The 24,304-nt window shown below is 49.9% G+C and overlaps 1 non-coding gene across 1 annotated transcript; it reads left to right on the forward strand.

Annotated features, from left to right (window-relative positions):
- The first annotated feature begins 2,090 nt into the window (after positions 1-2,090).
- On the forward strand, positions 2,091-2,254 carry LOC135373784 (U1 spliceosomal RNA). The gene has a single exon (XR_010416590.1). It is a non-coding gene; the product is annotated as a U1 spliceosomal RNA (small nuclear RNA).
- Positions 2,255-24,304: the final 22,050 nt, after the last annotated feature.

A 24,304-nucleotide genomic window follows, 5' to 3' on the forward strand; every position in this document is an offset into this window, starting at 1 on the left:
AACGGAAGACGAAGCGATTGATGGAAACAATAATCGATTAATAACGTCACAAGGCATCGGCGAGACACCAGTGAGAAAGCGCAAGAAGACCTCCACATCGTACGTGAAAAGAAAGAACTCCGAAATTTCGGAAACTCTAGGTGTCAAGGCACGTCGACAGATTGAAACAGCGCTCGACGTTTCCCTTCCCGGTACATCGAATAGCAATTGCCAGCTGTGCTTAGCGTTGTTGGGAAATATTAGGATGGCCTACCGAGCATGTAAGTCACTGCAACAGCGATGCTAAATTCTTACACTGCATCGATGTCAGAGCGCGACGTCCAAACAATCGTTCCTGAGGCAACCCGGTACATGATTCAGAAGTCCCAGAAGTTGCTCGCGGTAAACGATCTGTGGGCATTGCCTGACCCGTACGAGCGCAGTGCTCTGAAGGAAGATGATTTGGCGAGAGCAACGAGCTTTTATACGGTGGGTGAGCTGGACTGCACAGTTCAAAGCCCACGATCAAGAGATGTCGTGCACGTTAAAGGAGGAGGCCAGAAACCCACAAAAGCTAGGAGGTACGTGACTTGTTCAATCCGTTAAGCGCCTACAGAAAATTTAGAAAGTATACAGACATAAGGCTTAGCTTGAACAAATTTTACTCCATCCGCCACAAGCGGGTTAGTAATAGCCAATGCATAAAGGAATGCGTATGCACATACTGTGCAAACTTCGAGCTTACCACGACAGCTGCCATAACAACGCCATGGGCCTGTTGCTCTGGGCCAGGTGGCGCGAGTGAGCAGCAACATGAGCGCCCCAAATCATGCAACACTCCCCAGTTTAGCAGACGACGCGGCACTTTCAAGTACACGGTTTCGAGTTGTTCGCGCTTTTCAAGAAGCACCGCTTTTTCTGTTGATTTCCTACAGGTTTTGTAGCTTTCTTGGCACCATACCGTTTGACACACCATGCAAAACCCGCTGATGGAACTCCTTACTGTTGGGATCCGCGGCCGTTTGGGCCCGAAATGGCGCTGTGCAAACTTCACTGCAACAGCCCTATAACAGCGTTTTTAACTTGATTTCTCTGAATCGCGTCCGCCCTCGGCGACCGTAACGCCGACCAGCTGCGGGAGAGTACCGCCTACGGGTAGCGCGCAGCGCGCGTGCACACTGTCGCTCTAAAAAATCGTAGCGCACCGACAATCAAATACGAATCTCAATTTTTTTTCTGTGTGTTAGGAAAGGGTTTCTGAGCAACGTATAAAAAGGTCGCGGCAACTTTTTGATGGCCATTTTTTGTTAGCACCGGCCGAAATACAGCTAAATCGCGATATCGCCTGTGAGATTACTACAATCTGCTTCTAGCGGATTAACTCTAGAACAATGAAAATGTATCAACAGATAGGGTATGCAATGACGAAAAGAATGGTGTCGGTTTCATTATTCTCCGATAAACAGCGTCTGTACAGGAAGGCTCCGAAAAACGGCGTTTTTCGCGTTTTCTTGCGATTTTGCCATTTTTTTACGAAAAAAAGTTTCAGTTTCAAACGGGTAGGAAGAAGAAAGTGAGTTGTCCATGTAGTAGTGAGCAGGTGAAAAAAATTGTTGCTCTTAGAACCACATACTTCTCAATTGAGAAGCCCGCAAAGTATCTCGAAACGACTGGGTCACATTACATTTCGACCAGTTCCTTTCTCCCCCTCTCCGTCGAAAATGGCTGAAGGTTGGAGCTTAAATATAGGCGCATTTTTCATCTTTTCCCGTCCCCTGAGGAATATATATGTATATTTTTAAATTTGAGATGGTCAGGTTCCTAGCTTGGTCGAAATTCGCTGGAATTAGCCTCGAGACAGCTATAATATTTCTTGATGCGCTGACGTCTAGCATCGAGGCTGTTATAATGACCGTTAGAGCGTTACGCTACTGAAAACTCGCAAATTTAAATAAGAAACAGATTAACTACAACAAGTGTCATCCTGGCTCGTAGCAATTATCAAATGAGCGGCTTTGAAACTACGTGGATTTCTCCCCGTTGCTACACCAAACACCTTTCACTTTGCATACTGTGATCCCTTGGGGGCAGCTCGCGATGCAAGCACCGGCATACTTACCTGGTGTCGGGAAGCCTGTGATCAATGCGGCAGGCTCCCCGGGTGGAGGCCAAGACATTGCACTGCGTTTTGGTTGAAACCCGCCACTTCCCCAAATCGGGGTAGCTGGGACATGCAATTTTTGGTAGTGGGGGCTTGCGTACGCGCTCGCCCCCGTTTCTGTCGAACTTAAAAAGCAGAATATGGATTACTTGCATGGGGCTGGAAGGTCTTCAGTTGTCTAATTGCTCTAGCAACAACGTAAGTATCCTGAGAGCAGACGATCCTTCGCCGTTGCGCCCGGTTGCGTCACCGCATGATACGCCCATGTGATCAACGTTCCTTTCTGTGAGCCGTGCGCAAACCCAAAGGAATGCAACGTTTCAAACGAGCGGTATTTTTTGCCAAACCCACGGAGGAGAAGTAAGGAGAACGAACTCTGCCGAGCCGCCGTTGAGAAAGCGTGGTCTCGATTCCTCGAGTCTAATTGTGGCCGCGGCGCGGCGCTCGCGCTCCGTCAGGTACTTGCTCCTCTGAAATAAGGTTGCTGTAATGCACTCTTTCAGATGTACTTGTGTGTCCAGTAGAAGCAGAAAAAAATATTTTGATAAGGAAACACGCTTGTCGTGTATCAAGGAACAATCTCTCCGTGAATTTTTCGCCTACAGTTTTTTTTTAGTGCAAAGCGAGAAGCTTTTATTTTAGAATGCGGGGAAGCCGCCGTGAAGGGGGCTCCGCGTTGGCTGGACGGCTTGAATGTCTCCGTAAGCGTGGTGCTCTCGCAGTCAAGAAGCTATTCACTTTTTTCTTTTTTTTATTTGCGATAAAACACGACACCCGAAGAAGCACAAAGGTTGTTATCCGATATCGTACAGGATGGTACGCGTATTTACATCACCGCAACGCACGACCACGAGATGTACATTGATAATGGTTTGCATTGATCAGTATTAGTTCCCGGGAACACCTCGCAGTGTAGGGTAATGATGTCATTGGGCTGGTTAATCCGCATTTGCATTCTAGCTGTTGCACGAGAGCTTGTCGCGTATGCACAATGCTTTGGGAAACAGGAGCCTTTTGTCGTAATTGTGATGCATCCGCTGGGATAGAGAGTTACATGTTTCGCATGCCACCATACACGAATTTAATACCAAGGTACCAGAACGCACTTCTGTCGCAGGTTTTGCACACGCGCGGTACAGGATTCAGTGCATGCACTTCCTGTTTCTCGAAGACGATTTTCATCTTGGTGTACCGGGGGGGAGAGGGGGGAGGGTAAATCCCATATCTACTGGAATTAGGGCTTTTTAGCTTTTCTGGCAGGTATATATTGGTGGTGTTGCAGTATTGTTCCTTTTTTTGTGTGTGTGTGGTGGTGGTAAAATATCCGGTGCAACGCTTTGAGCAGCATATGCTTGTACAGAAGTAACTTGAAACTGAACACCAAAGCGATAGTGTATAATGTAGAAGTAATGTGTTGTTCAAGATTTCAGTGTTCGTCAACATAAATTAGAGACTAGATCCCGACTTTATTTTGCAGTTCCCAAAAGCGAGCGATTGGCATGCATGACAAGATATAAGAAACTAAGTGCCAGAACCTTCGGAACCGCACCGTGTCCCAGCATCAGAGTGTAGCGAGCAATGATATATGCCGTTTAGAAAAAAAATGGTTTTCTTGTGGCCCGCGGGATGGCGCGCCGGAGTGCCCATACTTTGTAGCCCTGCCACGAGGCGGCCCGGTACCCTAGAGGGATTGAGGTCAGAAACTTCCCCCTCACCGAGATCAACGGGTTAAAAAGGCAGACGGGAGACCGCCCGGGGGACTCGAGTGTCCGACGACAGCTCGACAGCAGCGTCTTGCTCTTGTGCCCTGACCACTGTCGGCTGTTGTTCTGCACTTTGGCCTCCCGGCGTCTGCGGCGACCCTGTTGCCCTCGTTGGGGCCCGAAGTATCGGACAAGTTGGGCACTCCGAGTAGTCGTGACAAGCGAGCCACGGTGACGCAAATGTGACGGTGCGTTTGTCGGTTATTTGCTCGCGACAAATTGGTGGAGGTGCAGGCTCGACACCCCGAATATAATGGACAATCCAAGCGAGAAACGGTCAAGAGGGAGACAACGAAGGGACCGACGTGCACGCGTTCAGAGCACGCTGCCTCTGGACCCCAGCAAGAAGTGGCGAGACTACGACGAGGCCGTTACCCGCAGCATAAACGAACGTTTCGACAAAATCTTCGCAATTGCGAAAGAATGCTAAAGTAAAGAAGAAAATTAATGTCAACGTCAGCAGGAAACGACAAAGTGTTAAGAAGCAGAACCATACCAGGTACTACAAAAGAGCCGGAAATCATGGCCGTCAATGAAGCCCCCGCCAACAGCTACCTCCTGCCATACGGGCCGCCCCCCACTTTCAAGGGAACACCGGACGAAGACGTCAATGACTGGTTGAAGCTATACGAGCGTTACGCGGCAGCGATGTCGTGGAACGACGCACAAAAAGCGAACAACCTGGTGGTTGCACTGCAGGGCGAGGCGAGACAGTGGTTCGTCACACAGCTCCGAGGGTCGAAAGCGCAGGAAGACACCTGGGTCGGTTGGCAGCAAGCCTTGCAGAGAGACTTCGGAGGCGAGCACGTTCAAGACTGGGCCTTCATACAGCTACAGGAACGGCGACAACAACCAAATGAGACCCCCCAGCAGTACGTATCCAGCATACTACAGCTCTGCAGCCGAGCGAACCCTCTGATGACGGATCCAGAAAAGGTCAGGTGCCTTCTCCGTGGCCTCCGACCCGAGGCCGACACCTGCAGAGGCTGACACACGTGGGCGCCATGGCCCGTCATGCTCTGCTGACCATGCCGACTCATCCCTTACCAGGATTCGCAACGAACGCGGCTTTCGCGACAGACCCAGCAAGCGTGTTGTACACGAGAGAAGACCGACACCGGACTGCAACTACGAACATGGGTCAAGACACAAGAGCGATTCTGGGCGCCCTACAGGACAGCGTGCGGACACTGACGGCAGCCATAGAGAGGATGGGCCAAGTGCAGCAACAGCAATTCCCTCCGCGACGAGCACGCAGTCAAACAGGCCAGCCTGTGTGCTTCCGCTGCCATCGATCGGGTCACATAATGAGACAGTGCCCGGAGCGACCCGTTGAACCACCCCCACAAGGAATACACGCGGCTCAACTGTCACGCCTGTCTCCGACATTCCGGCAACCAACGTTGGAACAACAGAGCAGCCCCCACCAGCAGTATCGGCAGCCACCAGCGTCGGAGTGGAGTCAGGCTTACCTGGCCTCCCAGCCAGCGGCAGCCGCACCAGCGCAAGGACCAAGTCAGCACCAGGGAAACGGGCTAGCAGGGGTCTAGGTGTCCGACCCCAAGCCTGTCAAGAGGACCCTGTATGCATGACCTATCATGTGTCACACCTTATCACCGTGCCAGCCACCATCGAAGGCATCAACATTGACGCCATCTTGGACACTGGGGCCGCTGTAAATATAGCATCCGGTGAATTCGCACGCCGTTCAGGACAACCTATACGACCAGCAACGTCGGCAGTGCGCGGTGTTAATGGTGAACTGGCAAGCAGTGAGGGAGTGGTGGAACTTGCGGTGAACATAGGGCCCGTACACGTGCAGGCTACGTTTGTTGTGCTCACAGGCTGCCCATACGACATTTTATGTGGACTACCTTTTTGCACGGACTCGAATTTGGTGCTGGACTTTCCAAATAATGCAGTTTTTTTTCCCGCTTCGCCTGGATGATGATATCTCCCCGCCGTTGGGGGACAAGGAACCCATCCGCGCGCACTGTACACGACAAACGAAGGTACCACCCCACTCCGAGGTCCTCCTCGAAGTTTCTATAGCCATGAATGGGACATTCGTTGTTGAACCTGAAATAAAGCTTAAGGACACGCCCCAGCCTGTTGTAGCCCGCACACTAACCAACGTGTCATGTAACAGGGGATTCGTTCGCATTGCAAACCCGTCGCCGTCCGCGCTTACGATTGCACGAGGTGCCACAATTGGTAGAACCACGCCCCTGCAGGAAGTAGAGATCAGCACGTCACACGCCAAGAGGTCACATGGCCGCCTACAAGACGTTGAGATCAGCGACAATGTCCCAGCAGAAGAGAAAGAGGCCATCCGAGCGTTACTACAGCAATACAGCCACCTCTTCTCCACCGACGAGAGCCCAGTGGGATTGACTCATGTGATCGAGCACGAGATCGAAACGGGCAACGCCAGGCCAATTCATCAGAATCCCTACAGAAAGGCAGTATTCGAACGTCAGGTGATCGAGGAACAAGTCAACGAAATGCTGTGGAAGGGCGTGATACGAGAGTCGTCGAGCCCGTGGTCTTCACCGGTAGTGCTTGTTCGCAAGCGTGATGCCTCCTGGCGATTCTGTGTTGACTTTAGGCGCCTGAATGCTGTGACCAAAAAGGACGTTCACCCACTTCCGAGGATCGACGACATCCGGGACGTCCTCCATGGTTCGCGCTACTTCACAACATTGGACTTGGCGTCAGGATACTGGCAGGTGCCCATCCGGGAAGAAGACAAGGAGAAGACTGCTTTTACGACCAGCTCAGGACTATATGAGTTTAATGTAGTACCTTTTGGTTTGTGCAATGCGCCCGCCACCTTTCAGCGAATGATCAATAGAGTGCTCTCCAGTCAACTTTGGAAAATCTGCCTTGCGTACCTTGACGACATCATAATCTTCTCCAAATCCCTTACGGAGCATCTCCGTGATCTTCGTAGTATTTTGGACGCGCTGGACGGAGCGGGCCTGCGCCTTCAGCCGAAGAAATGCATCATCGCGGCAAACAGCATCCGCTACCTTGGCCACGTAATCGACGGAGAAAGCATCCGACCTGATCCGGACAACATCCGGGCCGTAAAAGAATGCAAGAGGCCAAGGAACGCAAAAGAGACAAGAAGCTTCTTAGGACTTTGAAACTATTATCGACGATTTGTCAAGGACTTTGCAAAAATCTCACAACCGCTAACAGAACTCACCCGAAATGGCGTCAAGTGGTCCTGGGACAGCAGATGCGAAGAGGCTTTCTGCGAGCTCAGGCGGCGACTGACCACGGACCCCGTTTTAAGGCTATTCAACCCAAGCTTGCCAGTCGAAATCCACACGGACGCCTGTGGTTATGGGATTGGTGCAGTACTGGTACAGAAAGATAAATCGGGACAGCACGTGGTTAGCTACGCCAGCCGACATCTGAACACGGCAGAAAGAAACTACAGTGCCACGGAGCAAGAATGCCTCGCCGTCGTTTACGCCACCCGCCAGTTTCGGCCGTATGTGTTTGGCATACCATTCACTGTTGTGACGGACCAAGCGAGCCTAACGTGGCTCATGACAACTCGGAACCCGAACGGACGTCTTATCCGGTGGAGTCTGTTGTTCCAAGAATTCAACATCACTCTACGTCACCGGCCAGGCACACGGAACTGCAACGCCGACGCCCTGTCACGGCTGCCCTACGACCCTGCACCGGAAGGTCAAGAGGAATTTCCGGTGTTCGTGGCAGGGGACGAGAGAACAAACGTCCGCGCTTTGCAGGAGGCTGATCCTTTCTTGAAGCCGATCATACAGCACCTACGACACCCCGAGGCATCCGTGGCGAGAAAGGTGAAGCGCGCCGCACGGGCATTCCGTCATCTGGACGGTGTGCTCTATCGTTCAACAAGACACCTGGGCAATGAAGGACTAGTGCTGGTAGTGCCGAAGCCACTCCGGAGGGAAATTCTCGTCTCTTGCCACGATGACGTCACGGCGGGACACCTCGGATTGCGCCGGACCCTGGAAAAAATAAAGCAGAGGTACTTCTGGCCAAAGATGTTCTCTGATATCACACGCTACGTGCTGTCTTGCCCTGACTGCCAGACACGAAAAACCCCATCGACAAGGCCTGCAGGGATGCTTCAGCCCCTGCCGCCAGCCAAAATACCATTCCAACGTGTCGGCATGGATTTCTTGGGCCCACTGACGCAAACAGAGAACGGAAAGAAGTATGTAGTGGTGATTATTGATTACCACACTAAGTGGGTGGAAACCATGGCTACCCCGGCAGCGACGGCATTCTACGCGGCAAAGGCCTTCATGGAGACCGTGGTACTGCGTCACGGCGCGCCAGGTACCGTCGTGACAGACAGAGGCCAGCACTTCGTCGCAGAAATGATGGAGGAACTATTCCGGCTGACTGGCGCCAACCACACACGAACAACGGCGTATCACCCGCAGACCAACGGCCTCTGTGAACGGTTCAACAAAACGCTTGCGGACATGATCAGCAAGTATGTCTCCAGCAACCACCGCGACTGGGACGAGTTCCTCCCATACGTCACCTTCGCCTACAACTCCTCAGTGCACGAAATCACAGGTTACTCCCCCTTCTTCCTTCTCTACGGACAGGAGCCTACGTTGCCAATTGATGCCATGCTTCAGCTGCCGGAGTCATCATCCTCACCGAACGAAGAGGTCTTGCAGCGATGGGAAACGGCGAGGCAGCTAGTGGCGGAAAGAGAGAGGAGGGCACAAGAGACAAATAAGGCACGGTACGACCAGCGGCGACGGACCCAGACCTTCTCCCCGGGCGACTTGGTCTACATCAAGATGCCAACGGCAAAGCGAGGGAGGACCAGTAAATTCCTTCACCCATACCACGGGCCCTTCCGCATCACCAGACAAACGGCAGAAAACGACTGGGAGGTGGAAAACCGAAGAGGAAAACGGGACGTCGTGAATGTGAATCGCCTGAAGCGGTACATAATACGCGTCGAGGACCCCCATTTGCCGGCACAACGACAGGATGACACGGGGACAGAAACCGCGGAGGAACCAGCAAACGAGATGCGTGCGGAAAGTGACCCACGCGAAGAAGATACTGGCCATGCAGGAACCAGCGACGCTGATGAGTCTGTGGACGCAGAGTCGTCGGATGAGGAAGTGTTTGTGGACGCCGAGGAGTTCTTAGAGACTAATCGAGTGCCGGAAGACGCCGAGGAAACCGGACTCCCACCGGAGAGGCCGCGACGCAACACAGTACGGAGAAGACATGACGACTTCCTGTATTATTGACTTCGAAGTGTTGTATGGACTAATGAGCGAGGACACTCACACTTTTCGTACGCGGAAGGAATGTAGCGAGCAATGATATATGCCGTTTAGAATAAACATGGTTTTCTTGTGGCCCGCGGGATGGCGCGCCGGAGTGCCCATACTTTGTAGCCCTGCCACGAGGCGGCCCGGTACCCTAGAGGGATTGAGGTCAGAAACTGCCCCCTCACCGAGGTCAACGGGTTAAAAAGGCAGACGGGAGACCGCCCGGGGGACTCGAGTGTCCGACGACAGTTCGACAGCAGCGTCTTGCTCTTGTGCCCTGACCACTGTCGGCTGTTGTTCTGCACTTTGGCCTCCCGGCGTCTGCGGCGACCCTGTTGCCCTCGTTGGGGCCCGAAGTATCGGACAAGTTGGGCACTCCAAGTAGTCGTGACAAGCGAGCCACGGTGACGCAAATGTGACGGTGCGTTTGTCGGTTATTTGCTCGCGACAAGAGCGTCCCGCCCCTCCTTGCCCCCACTCACACACACAAAGGTATCTTAACTGCTTGACACGTACGGAGATAAAACTTTCTCAGTCCCAGCTTATGCAACGACCCACATAACGCGCGATTCCGGAAAGATCGCATCCGGCGACTTTCGATTACACAGCTTCTAACTTTCTTTCTTCCCTCCTGACTTTCTTTCCTCCATACCACTCAAATGTGGCTTTTCGGAACAACGTTTGCTTCCTTTGGGGTATGTTAGGGTGTTAGCGCAGCGGTCAAAGTACGCGCGCACCATAGAGAGAAGGGCACGATACCCGAGACGGACGGGGAGAAGCGACAGAGGATTCCGTCGGAGGCATTCAACACTACACCTTTATTAAGTATTAAAGTATTAAAGTTAAAAGTAAAAGTTTAAAGTAAAAGTATTAAAACACCTTAAGTACTAAAGTTCCGTTTTTTTTTCTTCTTATTTCCGATTCCATTTTTATCGGACAGGTAGCTTCCATCTATGAGACAAAAACCAGGTAGCAGAAACCGAAAAAAAAAAAAGGAAAAGAAGAAATAATTGTAGCTGACCAGAAAATATTAACTCGTTACTGGAGACACCGTTGTTGATGCTTATCAAACAAACATTCGTTTTGAACGCTTTTTAGTAGAGTATTCGAGCACAAACGGCGCATTGCCGTGCAGGCGATTTCGCGGAGCTAGTACCGGAGGGAACGCGAGCGCCGCGCCGCGGCCAACAATTGACTCGATAAATGGGGACGTCGTTTTTCAGCGGAGTTCGGTCTCCTTACTTCTCCTCCGTGGCCAAACCCCAGAATGTGCCGTTAGCGCAATAGTCCGGGAAAGTTGGCCATACAAAATGAACGGCTGCGAAACCACGTGATCTCCAGTAGCCATTCGCGGCACTTCCCTCCTAGGAGCACGGGAAAGGGAAAACATTGTGCAGGAATCGCTGTGCAGATTATCATTGAAATGCAATAGCATTTATGACGCCATCGTTGCCTATCGTGGCCTATGGAAACTGATAGCACCACTGGCTTTTCTGTGCCCCCCTGACGAAGACACAATCTATAACACTTCCCGTACATTTTGACATGATGGAACGTACAGAAGACTCCGACGGACATTTGTGCGTTCGATCATGTCAAGTTTTAACCAACCTGCTCTATACTTAAATTTCTTTTGCAGCAGAGAGACAAGGACAGAAGAAACAGGCGCAGCCTTCCTGTCTGTTTCTTCTGTCCTTGTCTCTCGGCTGCAAAGGAAATTTAAGTATGACTTACCAACTACCCCGTTTGTCTACGTTAGTCTACTGCTCTATAGGACTTCCCGTACAGGTTGTGGGAATTTTATCGTCACTGGCTAGATGCAAATCGAAGACTTCATTGCCCGCGAACCAGTTGTTCTGCAGCTTCTTAATGTCCGTATAGAAGCCTCCCACGACGGTCATGGACATATTCTATTCCTTAGAGTTTTGTACGAAGGTGTTGCTGGCAGAGTAATTGAAGAGTTTGACTAGAAGGAACCTCTTGATCTTGCCTTTAGAGTACCCCGCATTAATGTATACCAGCACAACGAGGACGGGGGGAGCATCCTTGTAGACCACTTCTACGACGCATAGGTCTTCGCCAGTCATCCTGGCGGTTACCAGTTACAGAATGAAGGCTACAGAGGGATGCTCGTGTGTTTTCTGTTGTGAGTGGTTCTCCGCGACTATCCGATTCTCAAAGGAAGAGGAAGTGCACAAAGCTCTCCCTCCTGTACCACAGTCACCTTGCAAAAATACTCCAAAAGCCGGGAGACGACATAACTGGACAAAAAAAGTAGATTAACATAACCAAATAACAAGTTTTACTCAGACGTTTCGTTCGTCATGCGACGGACATCATCAGTGTCGAACTGGATGAGAGATCATACAACCAGTCGCTATTTAAGGAGATGGCAGTATTGTTCGGGAAGGGGGCCGCGGTTTTTGTTACAAACCGAGGGGTCACCGGTTAGGCCTCATATCCTCCAAATGCCCATTTCCACCGACGTCCCAAATCAACCAAAAGCTCATTTCATCCGAAAAAATGTTCGGAGGTTCTAGGCTTTCGGTTGATCTGGGCACGCGGGTGGCAGTGACCCATATCCCCCAAAAGCTCTTTTCATCCGAGCGCCCAGAACCACCGAAAGCGGGATACTTGGAAGGACACGATTCCTCTGTTTGTCAGGGAGAGGGGGAAGGCTGAGCGGTTTTTGGGTGTGCGGGAATCCAATCCTGCAACTGAGTCAGAAGTGAAGTTTGCAAAGGAAAGGTATTATTGATGTCGATCGCGTTCAAGAAATGATCCGATCCGAACAGAGAGATATTTTCCATGTGAGTGACAGGGCTCCAGGCACTGTGTAGGTCATCATAGTGGAAAACACATATAGTAACAAAGCGCCCGCTTCACAGGTATCGAAGAAGGTTACAAAAAGGACCTCCTCCTTTACTTTTCTTTTATGCGTTCTGTTAATACAGTTCAGACGTTCAGAAAATACGCTATTAACCAGCTGAAACAACCCCTAGAAAAAGATTGCAAACAGTATGAATGCATGAAACCAACATATCGTCTGAACTGTCGATCTCCTCTAAAGGCGCTTGAGGTTTGCTTGTTTTCCGCCGTCCCGCTAAATGTTCCAGCCACAGAACATACCACTCCCACCATGCTCTTTTTCCGTGAATCATGACGCGGACTTCCATGACCTTTCGAAGATAGTGGTGGTGGTGGTGGTGGTGGTGATAGGGCTTGCCGTTGTCGGCCTCACGTATGTGGGCAACGTCACGACTGACGTCCTGGGGAAATGTGCTTCTCCGAAGATAGTGCTTCTCCCGTCAGCAACGTACATACCAATAAAATTCATTTTCGGGATACCTCTCCGTTCAGATCACTTCTTGAACGCGATCTCATTTGTACACACAGAGTGTCGTGTCATTTCTATCCAACTACGATCAAGCTTCTTTAATATAGATCTCGTGCATCAGCTCTCATATTTATATTAGTCATATATGTTACATCTCTAAGGAGAACTATTAGTAAGCAGGGGAACAAAGGAAGCTGTGCAAATCAACGGACCGCGTACCTCATGCTACAGAACATTTCGAGCACCGGATGAGCAGCAGTCAGGAACCCACGTGACCCTCTCTGGCGAGTTGAAGGAAGTACAGCTCGAAGCAGAGTGAACTGGAACGCCACTTCGACCGCTGAATCGGGAAGAGAATCACCCTAGCGGCGCTTAGGAGAAATAAAGGGAAATAATGTTTCCACTGTCCTACTTATGGCGAATTGTGGTGGTCATTTCATTACAACACTGCCTGGCGCACGGAAATTGCTAGGTCGGCTCTGGAGCTGGATCATGTGACAGTTGCCACCCGAACATGAGTGCCAGGGATCTATCGGTTTTAGGATCAGGATCAGGCTCGCCTCATCCCTTTTGAATCAGGGCAGAGTTCGTACACTTGGATCACGCTAGGGCCTTCGCGGTCGCCTGTCTTCGGGTTCTGTCGTCTGCTACATCACGTGAACTTCGACGTGCGGTCCAATGAGAGCACTCGCCACCGTTGCAGTACGGATTTGACGACACCGGATATAGTTGGGCAACCCGCTGCTCGATCGTTTCGAGACCGGACGAAAAAAGTAATAGCTGGGAAATTCCGGGCGCACGGAAAGTGCCACGCAAACATGCAAGATTGCTTGACTGCTCGGGATCTGGCAAAAAAAGAAGAAAAGAAAAAGGAAAAGTTGCCACCAAATGAGCACCACTCGCCATGATGCTGCGAGGGTGTCCGCCTTGGCATGAGTTGTTGACTCGGCACTACTCTCAACGGTGGTTATCATCGCGATGTTTGTTTGGGTTTGAGACGATTATGTAAAGGTGTATGCTGGCCGATATCACGCGGATACGATGCTGTTATCTCATTGATACGCGCAAAGCTGGACAGCAACTCCAATAAATTTTCCACTAGACCCCGTGCATCCTCATTTGTTTTATCACAAATCTGAAAATGCCCCACTGAGCGAACGCGACCACTTTCGCGTGTATCAATGAGATAAAGGCATCGTATCCGTGCGATATCAGCCGGCATACACCTTCACATAATCGCCGCAAACACAAACAAACATCGCGACGATAACCACAGCTAAGGGCAATGCCGAGTCAATAGCTCATGGCAAGGCTTACACCTCCACAGCAACACAGCCACAGTGGGACAGTCGGAACACTATTTGCCTTTATTTCTCATAAGAGCCGCTAGGGTTGCTCTCTCCCCGAGTTTAGCTCCGCCAGTCGAAGTGGCGTTCCCGTTAACTCTGCCTCGAGATGTACATCGGATTCCCGCATAATTGAGAACCGCTCACCCTTCCTCCTCTCCCTGTTAAACGGTGGACGCGTGTCCTTTGAAGTATCCCGCTTTCGGTGGTTCTGGGCGCTTGGATGAAAAGATCATTTGGGGGATATGGGTCACTGCCACCAGCATGCCCAGATCAACCGAAAGCCCAGAACCTCCGAATATTTTTTTGGAGGAAATGAGCTTTTGGTTGATTTGGGACGTCGGCGGAAATGGGCGTTTGGAGGATATGATCTGCTACCGGGGTCACCACGTATGTGCCACGACTCCAGAAGCTTCCTGGGTCCCCATCTTTGTTCGCGAGCCAAGGTCACCGCGTTGTCGAAGTCGAAACAATGTCCCGTGTCCCAACAATGCTCTGTAAGCTCCGTCTTAAACCAAGTGGCGTGGGTCGCGCTCTTTACGTCCCGTTTATGTTCTTTGAAACGAGTGTTTCGTTTTCTGCCTGTCTCGCCAATGTAGCACGTGTCACAGTCTTGGCATTGTACTTTGTAGACTACTCCAGACTTGTCTTCCGGGGGGACGCGGTCCTTCGGTTTCGATATGACACTTCGAAGTTTAACATGCGGTTTGAACTTAGTCCTGACGGCCGTGGTCCGCACGGTCGAAAGCTGGCCCTGAACTTCGGCATCGACTGTTTGAAAGCCCGAGTCCTCGAGAACAAGTCCAAACTCAACGACTCCCGTCATCGACTTGACTTAGCCGAGAAAACGTTGTTGCAGACCCTTCAACCCGACGAGATGCGCCAGATTTTCAGCGCCAGGAAACAGGCTGAGCTGCTTGAGAGACAGAAACGGATTATCGGGACTACGTTCAAACCGCATGTTAAACTTCGAAGTGTCATATCGAAACCGAAGGACCCCGTCCCCCCAGCAGACCAGTCTGGAGTAGTCTACAAAGTACAATGCCAAGACTGTGACACGTGCTACATTGGCGAGACAGGCAGAAAACGGAACACTCGTTTCAAAGAACATAAACGGGACATAAAGAGTGCGACCCACGCCACTCGGTTTAAGACGGAGCTTACAGAGCATTGTTGGGACACGGGACATTGTTTCGACTTCGACAACGCGGTGACCTTGGCTCGCGAACAAAGGTGGGGACCCAGGAAGCTTCTAGAGTCGTGGCACATACGTGGTGGCCCCTCGGTTTGTAACAAAAACCGTGGCCCTCTTCCCGAACAATACTCCCATCTCCTTAAATAGCCGACTGGTTGTATGATCTCTCATCCATTGTTTCACTGATGATGTCCGTTGCATGACAGACGAAACCTCTGAGTAAAACTTGTTATTTTGTTATGTTAAGTCGGAGTTCTCTACTTTTTTTGTCCACAGTCACCTTTCCCGTCTCCTTTTAACCCTCCTCTTTCCCGCCTTGCCTGGGTGCACAGAGCTGCCGCCCTCTAGCAGGCTGACCAAACCTTCTCCAACATCATCCCCCCTCTCCCTGTCTCCATACGTCACCAACTTCGTCTGCAGCGGATAGGGCGTGTATTACCTTAGCCGCGGTTACATGAACGCGACAGAAACGGGTCGGCTTGGTTTATAGCAGCAAAACCTCTCCCATCAGGCCGTGTCAACCAATCTTCAATGAAGGATGGATATGAGGAGGTGCTATAGGTCAACTCGACCCGCCTCTGTCGAGTTCATGTAACCACAGCACTTGTCTTCTTTGCGACCGTCTCTTCAGTGTATTTTTTTAACAGGTTCGTCATTTCTCGGGATGGCGGCACCTCCACTTCTGCTTTATCTCTCAAGGTGAATGTGTTAAACGCGTCACAGGCGCATTCCCTATTCGCGGTAGGTTGGTCCAGGTCTCCGAGAGGGCAAGGACGTTGCACTGGGCCAGTACAGGGTCTCTCGCTATATCGGTAACATGTCCATTGTGTCTCTGAACCCTAGTGTAATGTTGTTGTTTTCCTTGGCCCGCTGTCCCGTGAGTAGAAGGTAGCTTCTTGGTTATCTAGAGCCCATCCCGCTTGCACAGTAGATGGAGTTGGTGCTTTTCGTCGTTTTCACGAGACATTCTCGCCCGCTTAGCTTGTCGCATTTTACACAAATGCGGTTCGCGTTGCTCTGAGTCACCCTCGCACGCAGTTGTTGGTACGGCTCGAAACGTTACACTTGAACTGGAGAAGTTATTCTGATGACAACTGCTTGAACCGACATGGCGGCGTTGCTTCCACCGTGTGACATCTAAGCTTTCCCCTCCCGCACAGCGGTACTGATGACGATGGAACCCCTTGCCATAGTCAGCCACGCTCAGGCGGGGATCATACGTCCTTGGCCGACTTCACAGGGACCTATGCCGTCCTTTGTCTTAAAGGGACTATCGCTGGGGTGCCGAACTCATTCATGTCCGAGGGCCGCATTGAGCCATGAATGAGCAACGCGGGCCGCATGCCACAGCTTTGGGGTTGCCTGTTTCTGATATAGATAACACAACACAGAATATAAAACGACATAAAACATAAATATTTGCGTTACTTACCGTTGCTCAATCACAGCGTCAGCAATCCTTTAGTACATTATGGGAATTGATGTTATGAAGCCGGAACACATAGAAGGACAAATCCTCAAGCCCAAGAAATTACTGATCAAAGACGGAAGTCACTGAAAAGGTTAGCCAGCTGTAGGGCACGAACCCACATCTTATGGATTACCGGTCCAGGGTCCTACAGCTTGCTAACCTTTTCAGTGACATCCATTTTTCACCATTAATCCTTTTGTGTTTGCTGTGTACTGAGGAAATTTTGCGCCTCTTGTTTTTAACTATTGCGTCAACATCGCAGTAGTTCGCAACATCGCGTGATTACGCAGTTGCAATCTTAAGGCGGACTCACTTCTTAAGAAAGTCTATTGAGAATTTTTGTTCGCAGGGTTCCCGTAAACCTCGCTAGATTTCTACAAGGAACAAGTACAGGCGTGTTCTCCTCGAGTTTATCTAGGGAATGACGCATTTTTGAAGGCCTAATGCGATCCATTGATTTTTGGCGAATGAAGTTTTTCAATTTTTCAATACGTGGGAGTCTATGAGAGATGCAACAAAGTCGCTTCTCTCGGCCCGTGATATTTGGGCCAAAATTATGTCATTCCCTGGAGTAGCAGTCTGGGAATAGTTGGCAATCAACAAATTCGACAAGCTCGTTGTAGTTTTCCAGATCCCTGCAGATAATGGTGTTGTCGTTTGTTACCATGTTTTGCACGCTGCGCTAATTATATTACTTTCCTAGAGCGCGCGAGAAAGACAAAGCGAAGAAAACAATTTTAGTCGTGATGCCAACCCTCTCCAAAAGCGAACGTTAACTAGATCACATGAGTCCGCCTTAAGGATTGCTTTAAGGTGTTCGTTTGTTAGTTATGAGCGGAACTTTGACTTATTGAGGTTCATCAGAGAAAACACCTGTTCGCAGACGTATGCTGACACAGTTGTCTCGTAACGTAAAGCCACGAATTATTATTATTAGACGCATGTTGTCCCGAACATGGACAGGTTTCTCCGCGACAACGTACGAATCTTAGGATAGTTTTGTCCCACGTAAGAACAACACGAAGCTGTACCAACTTCAGCGAACTTGTTCCTATCGTTGCGTCGCACTACGGGCCAATCAGTTCCATTTTTAAGTCATCAGGAACCTTGTTCACAGCTACGGAAAACGGCGAGCCAGAAAGTTCCGTTTCAAGTCTCCTGAACTCATTCGGGAGATCACCAAGCCTGCAACTGAACAACTCTGCTTCTGGTGGCATTGAAGGCACCAATATTATAAATGGGCCATGTAAGGTTTACTCAGAGTTTTATGTAGGAATGCACTCGTAATACCAATCAAGTAAAAAAATAGACGCAGGGCCATGTTCAGGGAGTCATCAGCGAAGATGACGGAAGTAACACAGAAACAGACAGGGAACGTCGAACGTTCAACCTGTAATCATACGATTAAATGTTGATTCTGATTGAAAGTTGAAAGTTCTGCGTTCTGTCTTTGTGTTACTTTCGTCGTCTTCTCTGTTGTCATGTACTCGGACCCGTTCGTCCCTTATTTCGAGAGTCATCGGCTGTTACAGGTCAATGGCAACAATTTGCTATCACTAAACAACGCAGGATAAATGGCAGAAGTACAGAGCCAAATCATAATGCCACGGCCATTGATGAAGCTTGGGCGGATTTTTTTCTTCTTTCTTTTGCTCAAGGCCCACGCGGGCCACATGCAACCCGCAGACCACCACTTGGCACCCCTGGACTATCGCTTCCGTCGCGGTGGATTCCGAAAATAAGTGCCATTTTACTCCTCCTTCATCACCGACAGTGAGGTTGAAAATATGATGCCAATTAGTGGAGTCGTTTCTTTGCAATTTCACGCACGTAAGGCATGGCAAGAGCAGACCCTGGATGTAGAGCATTCCGGAATTCCCTCCCCGGAAATCGGAGAAAACGTCACTCGGACAAAGCCAATCAGTGGTGGCCCTGGGCGAACGTGAGTCCTGAGGAAACTGTGCCGACATATATCTGAAAACTACCCTCGTTTTCCTCCTTGATAACCTATGAGCTGAGATGTGCTCATCAGTAAATCAAAGCCAATCAGCGAGCGCCCTTTGGTGCGGACAGGCCAAATCAGGGAGCGGCAGAGAAACCTTATAGCGTCCGACCGCCGTGCGGGAGTGATGGCGTCGTCGGGTGGGTGCAGGATGTGGTCTGCAGGTCGAGGGAAGTCTTAGATCGCCTCGTGGAATGCTCTTTCGGGACATCATACGCGTTTGTAGCCACGAGCATATAACCGCGTGTTCCTCGGAACATGATGATGTCCGCACTCACACTGGTAAGCGAAAGTGATAATCATTATTTACTGAGGTCCTTTCGCTTACTATGTTGCGGTTCGAACGCGAAGCAGACGACCTCGGAGACAATCACCTGCGCTTCGCTCCCATTCGTGTGTCCGGCTTACGTCATTCTGGCTTAGCTGCACAGGGAGTGAGAATATTTAAAACTCGTATATTTAATACATGCCCTGTTTTCGGAAGAGAAACGTAGGCGAGTGGATTGTGAAACCATGCATGCCGAATATTACCGTATCGGTCTCACGCATACCTTTCCAGACGCGATCCCGATGCGTCCAGGGAAAACGCGGGGAAAACACTCAGACAGCACAGCGGGCGTGCTGATTGAAACCCGGGTCGCCTCCCCATCTCGGCGTGGAATATGCCATCATCGTAACCACTAGGCCTCTTGGTCTACTGATTCACTACAGTTTTGTAGCTGCGCTTGAACACTTGACCCCCAAGGAGCAGCCAATGACTGCAGGGCTTACACTGCGACATACCAAGCCTCAAGAAAGCTCGAAGGGTTCGCTCATATCTGCCATCGCATTTAAAATAGGTACGGGGTAAAAATAAACACCATCTATATGCGATACCAACACTTCAAGATGGAGGGCTGGCATACAACGGAATCCTTGATCAACCGAACACCTTTCTCACTTGGATAGACGTGCAGGGCGCCTACTTGTCAGTCTGAATTCATGCAGAACACAGCAATCTCCTCTGCTTCCAACGGGGGCCACACCTGTATCAGTGGAATGTTCTCCCCTTTGGTTTCTCTGTGGCTTCACGAGTGTTTACAAAACTCCTAAAACGATTCGTGGAATTCTTACGCACAAAAGAAACGAGGCTTCTAATCAATTTCGACGATATCCTGCTCCTCCTCCAAAGTGCCCACGCTCTTCGAGAAGTCACGTCGGAAGTACTGACCATCCTGACCTTGCTCAGCTTTCAGGTCAACTACACCAAAATCACAGATGACCCCGTGTCAGTGCCTTCGTTTTCTCCACTTCACGCTGAACACTCAATCGGTACTAGTATCGCTTGCTCTGGCTAAGCAAGATTATATTTCCAAATCCATAACGGAGCCTCTGGTGAGATAGGTCACGACAGCAAGGGAGATATTCTTACCGTCTTAGCAGTATTCCCACCCCCTTTGCACTACTGGTCTCTCCAAAGTGTCAGAAAAATCGTCATCTCACAGGGCTTCTGGGACACGCAAATTCGGCTGTAAGAAAAATAAACAAATAAAAGAGAAACGTAGAGGAGTTGACGTGGTCGGCCACAAACATTCACCGTAGCCAAGGTTGCTCCCTGCGGGAGAATCCGTAGCGGTCATCAAGAAGCTAGGCAGTGCTCACTCCTGTGTGATCCCCAAATCCCGCTCGGGGTAGAGCTCAACCAGTCTTCTACCCAAACCGCTGCACCGAGAGACACAGACCCAATTCAACGAACATACTCTTTAATCAGTGACAAGGGCACCACTTACATCTGTCACGCTGCACTTAACAGATCCTCCGTTCAGCCAAAATCTCGCGGCCTACCTCGACAGCTGTCGGCAAAACACTGCCCTCTCCCCCAATCACGAGGCTCTTTTATCTGCTTCGCTAAGCGGCGACTGCGCCCCACGGGGATCATGGGCGAACTGCAGCGTTAACGCGTTAATGCTCCTCGGTGTTTGTTGTATTGGTCAGTTACCACATGAGGACTCACCAAGCTTCCTTCATTGTGGTGACTTGAAATGTCTAGAGCACGTCTTCACTGCTCACATTCCAGGCCTTTCAGGACGACTCCTACTGTGTTTAAATCAGCTACACTCGACCCCTTAATACAACAAGATTGCTTGGCCCACGGTCAATGCCCAGCTCGTCAGGGAACCGCTCTATATCGCCTGTCTACTTTTCAGGATCCTAAAACATCATTAAAACAAAAATAAACTGATATTCGTGTACTGCCAGCAAACTATCATACATATCGTACCACTGACGCATAATTCTAGAATTGTCATGTCCGCAACACAATGTCCGTGTCCTAGCGGTGAAATGCAATACCAAGGCTCACCTAAAAACGAAGAAGAGTCAGTCCATTGTAGATTTCTTGAGGCAACAGCATCCCAGCCTCGTGACAGCTGCCGAAATGGAATCTCTGCTGGACAGCACGACGCCCACAAGTCTTCCCATAACCCAGCTTCACTGACATTGCATCCCATCATGTCCCGCCCAGTCGTGCTTACTGGATTCTCGGAAGATGTTGACTGGCGCCCATTTCAATTTGTCCGTCCAGTGCCTGGTGTACGCTTCTGCGATCTATGCGGGGTTTTGCCAAAAACTCTGCATCTCGTCAAATGCGCTCACGGATTCTGTCATCACTGCTTCAACCAGCTGCTTGTAGCCGGATGCAAGTGTCCATTTGACGGCTATGGCTACAAGCCAGGTACGTGAAAACCTTCGGGTTCAGCGAGAGCGAGCTGTTGTAGTTCGAAGTGCACTGCTGGAACTACGCCAACGGTTGTGATTTTGAATGTGATTATCTCGCAATGATATCTCATTTTCTCAACGACTGCGCTCGGCATTCAGTTGGCTGTCCTCGTTGCAAGCGCACAGTTCCTCGCAATGAAATGTTTGAGCACAACACCACAGACTGCAAGGATTCCCGTGCTCAACAAGAAATTTGCACTTCTCACGCAAGAGACTTCGCAGCAGACGGCATTGTTCGAGTAAGTCAAGATATGCAGCGTAGCGTAATATCCCTCTGCAACGATCAACAGGCCTTGGCAAATAAAGTCAACGCTTTATCCTCAAGTATCAGATGCTTAGGGAAAAAGCTGCTGCAGGCGAAAGAAGTCGTGGAAAATGCTGTCAATGCAGGCAACGTGGGACCAAGGCGAACTTCATGCTCGTCAGGTTCATGTCTCGCGGGACAAGAGAAAAGTGACCGAAAAATCGCTACGTCGTGTTGGAGAATCAAATGCTACGGCTACGAAAAGAACAAGGATGAGGTGAAGAGAATAGCGGGTGGTGTGTCCGAACGAGCCACGAAAAAGAACAAAAAGACGAAGGATTAGCCAGTGACAACGTGTCTCACAAGTAGGGTGCTGTCGGCTCTGGGGAGATATCAACTAGCGTCCCCTATTTAGTTACTTTGATAACATTTGGACAGATAATGATGTACTCTTTGGACACACCTTGAACCTTTTACGTTTCGTCGTGCCCCTGTACACCCCTTATTCGTTGTGCCAGTTTCGTAACTCTCCACACTTTCATACGCTGCTCCTGGCCGGTTACTTCCCTTCCCATTTGAATTGCAGCAGACCCAATATCGGGTTTAGGAACTGGTGAGCCGTTGCATTTTCTCCATGTCGGGTGGACCTCCAGCTCAAGACTTGGAACATGTGCTGTGACATTGTGGTTTTCTTCGTGTTCATTACTTCACATAGAATCCTACGCCGAAAATTAATCGGAGCCACGTCCGTACAAGTCGTCTCCAGTATTTCGCCTGATGATTTTGAATTTTTGGAAACTAACCAGTTTTAAATTGTTGTCAGTAGTGCATCAAGCAATGGTAGCAACCCATCACGCAAGTCTTTTCTCGTATGATATACGTTGCACCGTAAACTGCAACTGAGTCTCTTTCGTACCGTGTGCAATATGTAAGATGTCGTCCTTGAAAGAATAATAGTAAGTTGTATTTTTGTGAATCAAACGAAAGACTGCACCAGTGTCCACTTAAAGTGTCAGTACGAGCTCAGGAAATATTTGTCTTATTTCGTATCACAAATCAAAATCTCTAAAAGAACCAGCACGTAAAATACAAATTCCGTCCTGTGCACATCCACGAATTTGGAAGAACCCCGCAAAGCTCCATAGGTTCGGATTCTCCAAGAGCAGGTGGCGTCATTGGAGTGGGCGTCTTTCACCTGGCAACAATATGGGCCTCTTCGCTCTTCGTGCGACGCCGGAACCATGACCTACTATATTATACCGACCACGTCAGCCGGCAACCCCTATGAGGAGTCCGTCCGTACGATCCGTTAGGAGCGCTACACATGGGTCCGCGAAATCTACACCATGATTGCACAATGGAAATTTGGAGTTTGAACGCGCAGAAGTGGACGTACGACGGTACAACTACCGTAGCAGACGACAGCAACAGCTTCTATGAAAATGCGTAGAATGATGATGATAATCAACTTTAGAAAGAAGCATCCCTCGTGGTACGTCCACCGCTTGTAGAAAAATACTAAAAGCTGAACTACAAATTATTGTAGAAATTGAGGAAGCAATAACCTTGCCGATGAGTGGCGCCACCGCTAGCCTCCAAATGCAGCGCTATAAATGGGTGTCCATGGCATGGTCGCTATAATCTAGTTGGTCGTGGTCGGAACACAGAGCTCTGTAGTTACCAGCGCGCGTGACTCAGTGGTGAGCATGTTTGGCATGTCACGTCGAGACTGGGAAGTACTCTGGTTCGAATCCCGGTGCCAGCTGTGCTGTCTGGGATTTTTCCTGGGTTTTCATCAGACACTGTCAGACATATGTCGGCACAGTTCCCTTAGAAGTCGACCTCTGACGCACATTCCCCCAGGGCGTCAATCCCGACGTTGCCCACCTCTGTTGTTGGAAGTCTGTCGGCAGCTGTGGAGGGGAGATGGAAATCGACCTTTGGCGAGCAAGGTTGCCAGATACATTGCAGATTGCGTAGCTTATGACATCATACCTTTCTAAACTATAAATTAATTTAGCCTGCGGCATGGCCGAGCGGGTAAAAGCATGCGCTTGTTGGTGGTAGCAAGGTCGTACTGAAGACCGGGAGCTGGTGCATGGGGTTCGAATCCTATACCTCCGGCTATGCTGTCTGAGGGTTTCCCTTGGTTTTAGTCCCTCAGAAGTCAGCCCAGGACGCGTACTAGCCCTCCTGTCCCCCACCCATTCCTGTTGTCGTCCCTTCATCTGCCCACGTCTGTACGCTGCTCACAGCCGCTGTTGCCTCGCTGCGCTAACATGGAATGAAAAATACGATAAATTGACACATGCGCTTTATACAGGGCATTTTTTTATTCCTTCACATAGTTTTAATAAAAACGCTACGAGAGCAGCTAGATGTCGTTTTTGCGGTTATGTACAGGATGTTTCTTTTTAGCTGCGACAAATTTTCAGAAAAAAGAGAGCTGCCTTCGGACGCTTTTACTTGAGTCGTTGGAATACTCGACTTGGCTGCTACTAGGAAACCGTATCTTTTCTCAATTAGGGGACTAATTAACGGAAATATTTTAAACAAATTTTTAATTATTGACTTTAGGGAGTACATTGCAATTGCGATATTAAAGTCTGATCTCCACATGATCCTGATCTGTTCGAACCACTGATCAAAACACAAAAGTAATCGCAGCGCACGCTACAGGCCTAATTATTTCAGCTCTGCCGTCTGCTGTAAACCGCAAGTAATCTGCAAAAGAGCGACA

The sequence above is a fragment of the Ornithodoros turicata genome, unplaced genomic scaffold (assembly GCF_037126465.1).
Source record: "Ornithodoros turicata isolate Travis unplaced genomic scaffold, ASM3712646v1 Chromosome31, whole genome shotgun sequence".
In the NCBI taxonomy this organism is placed as follows: Eukaryota; Metazoa; Arthropoda; class Arachnida; order Ixodida; family Argasidae; genus Ornithodoros; species Ornithodoros turicata.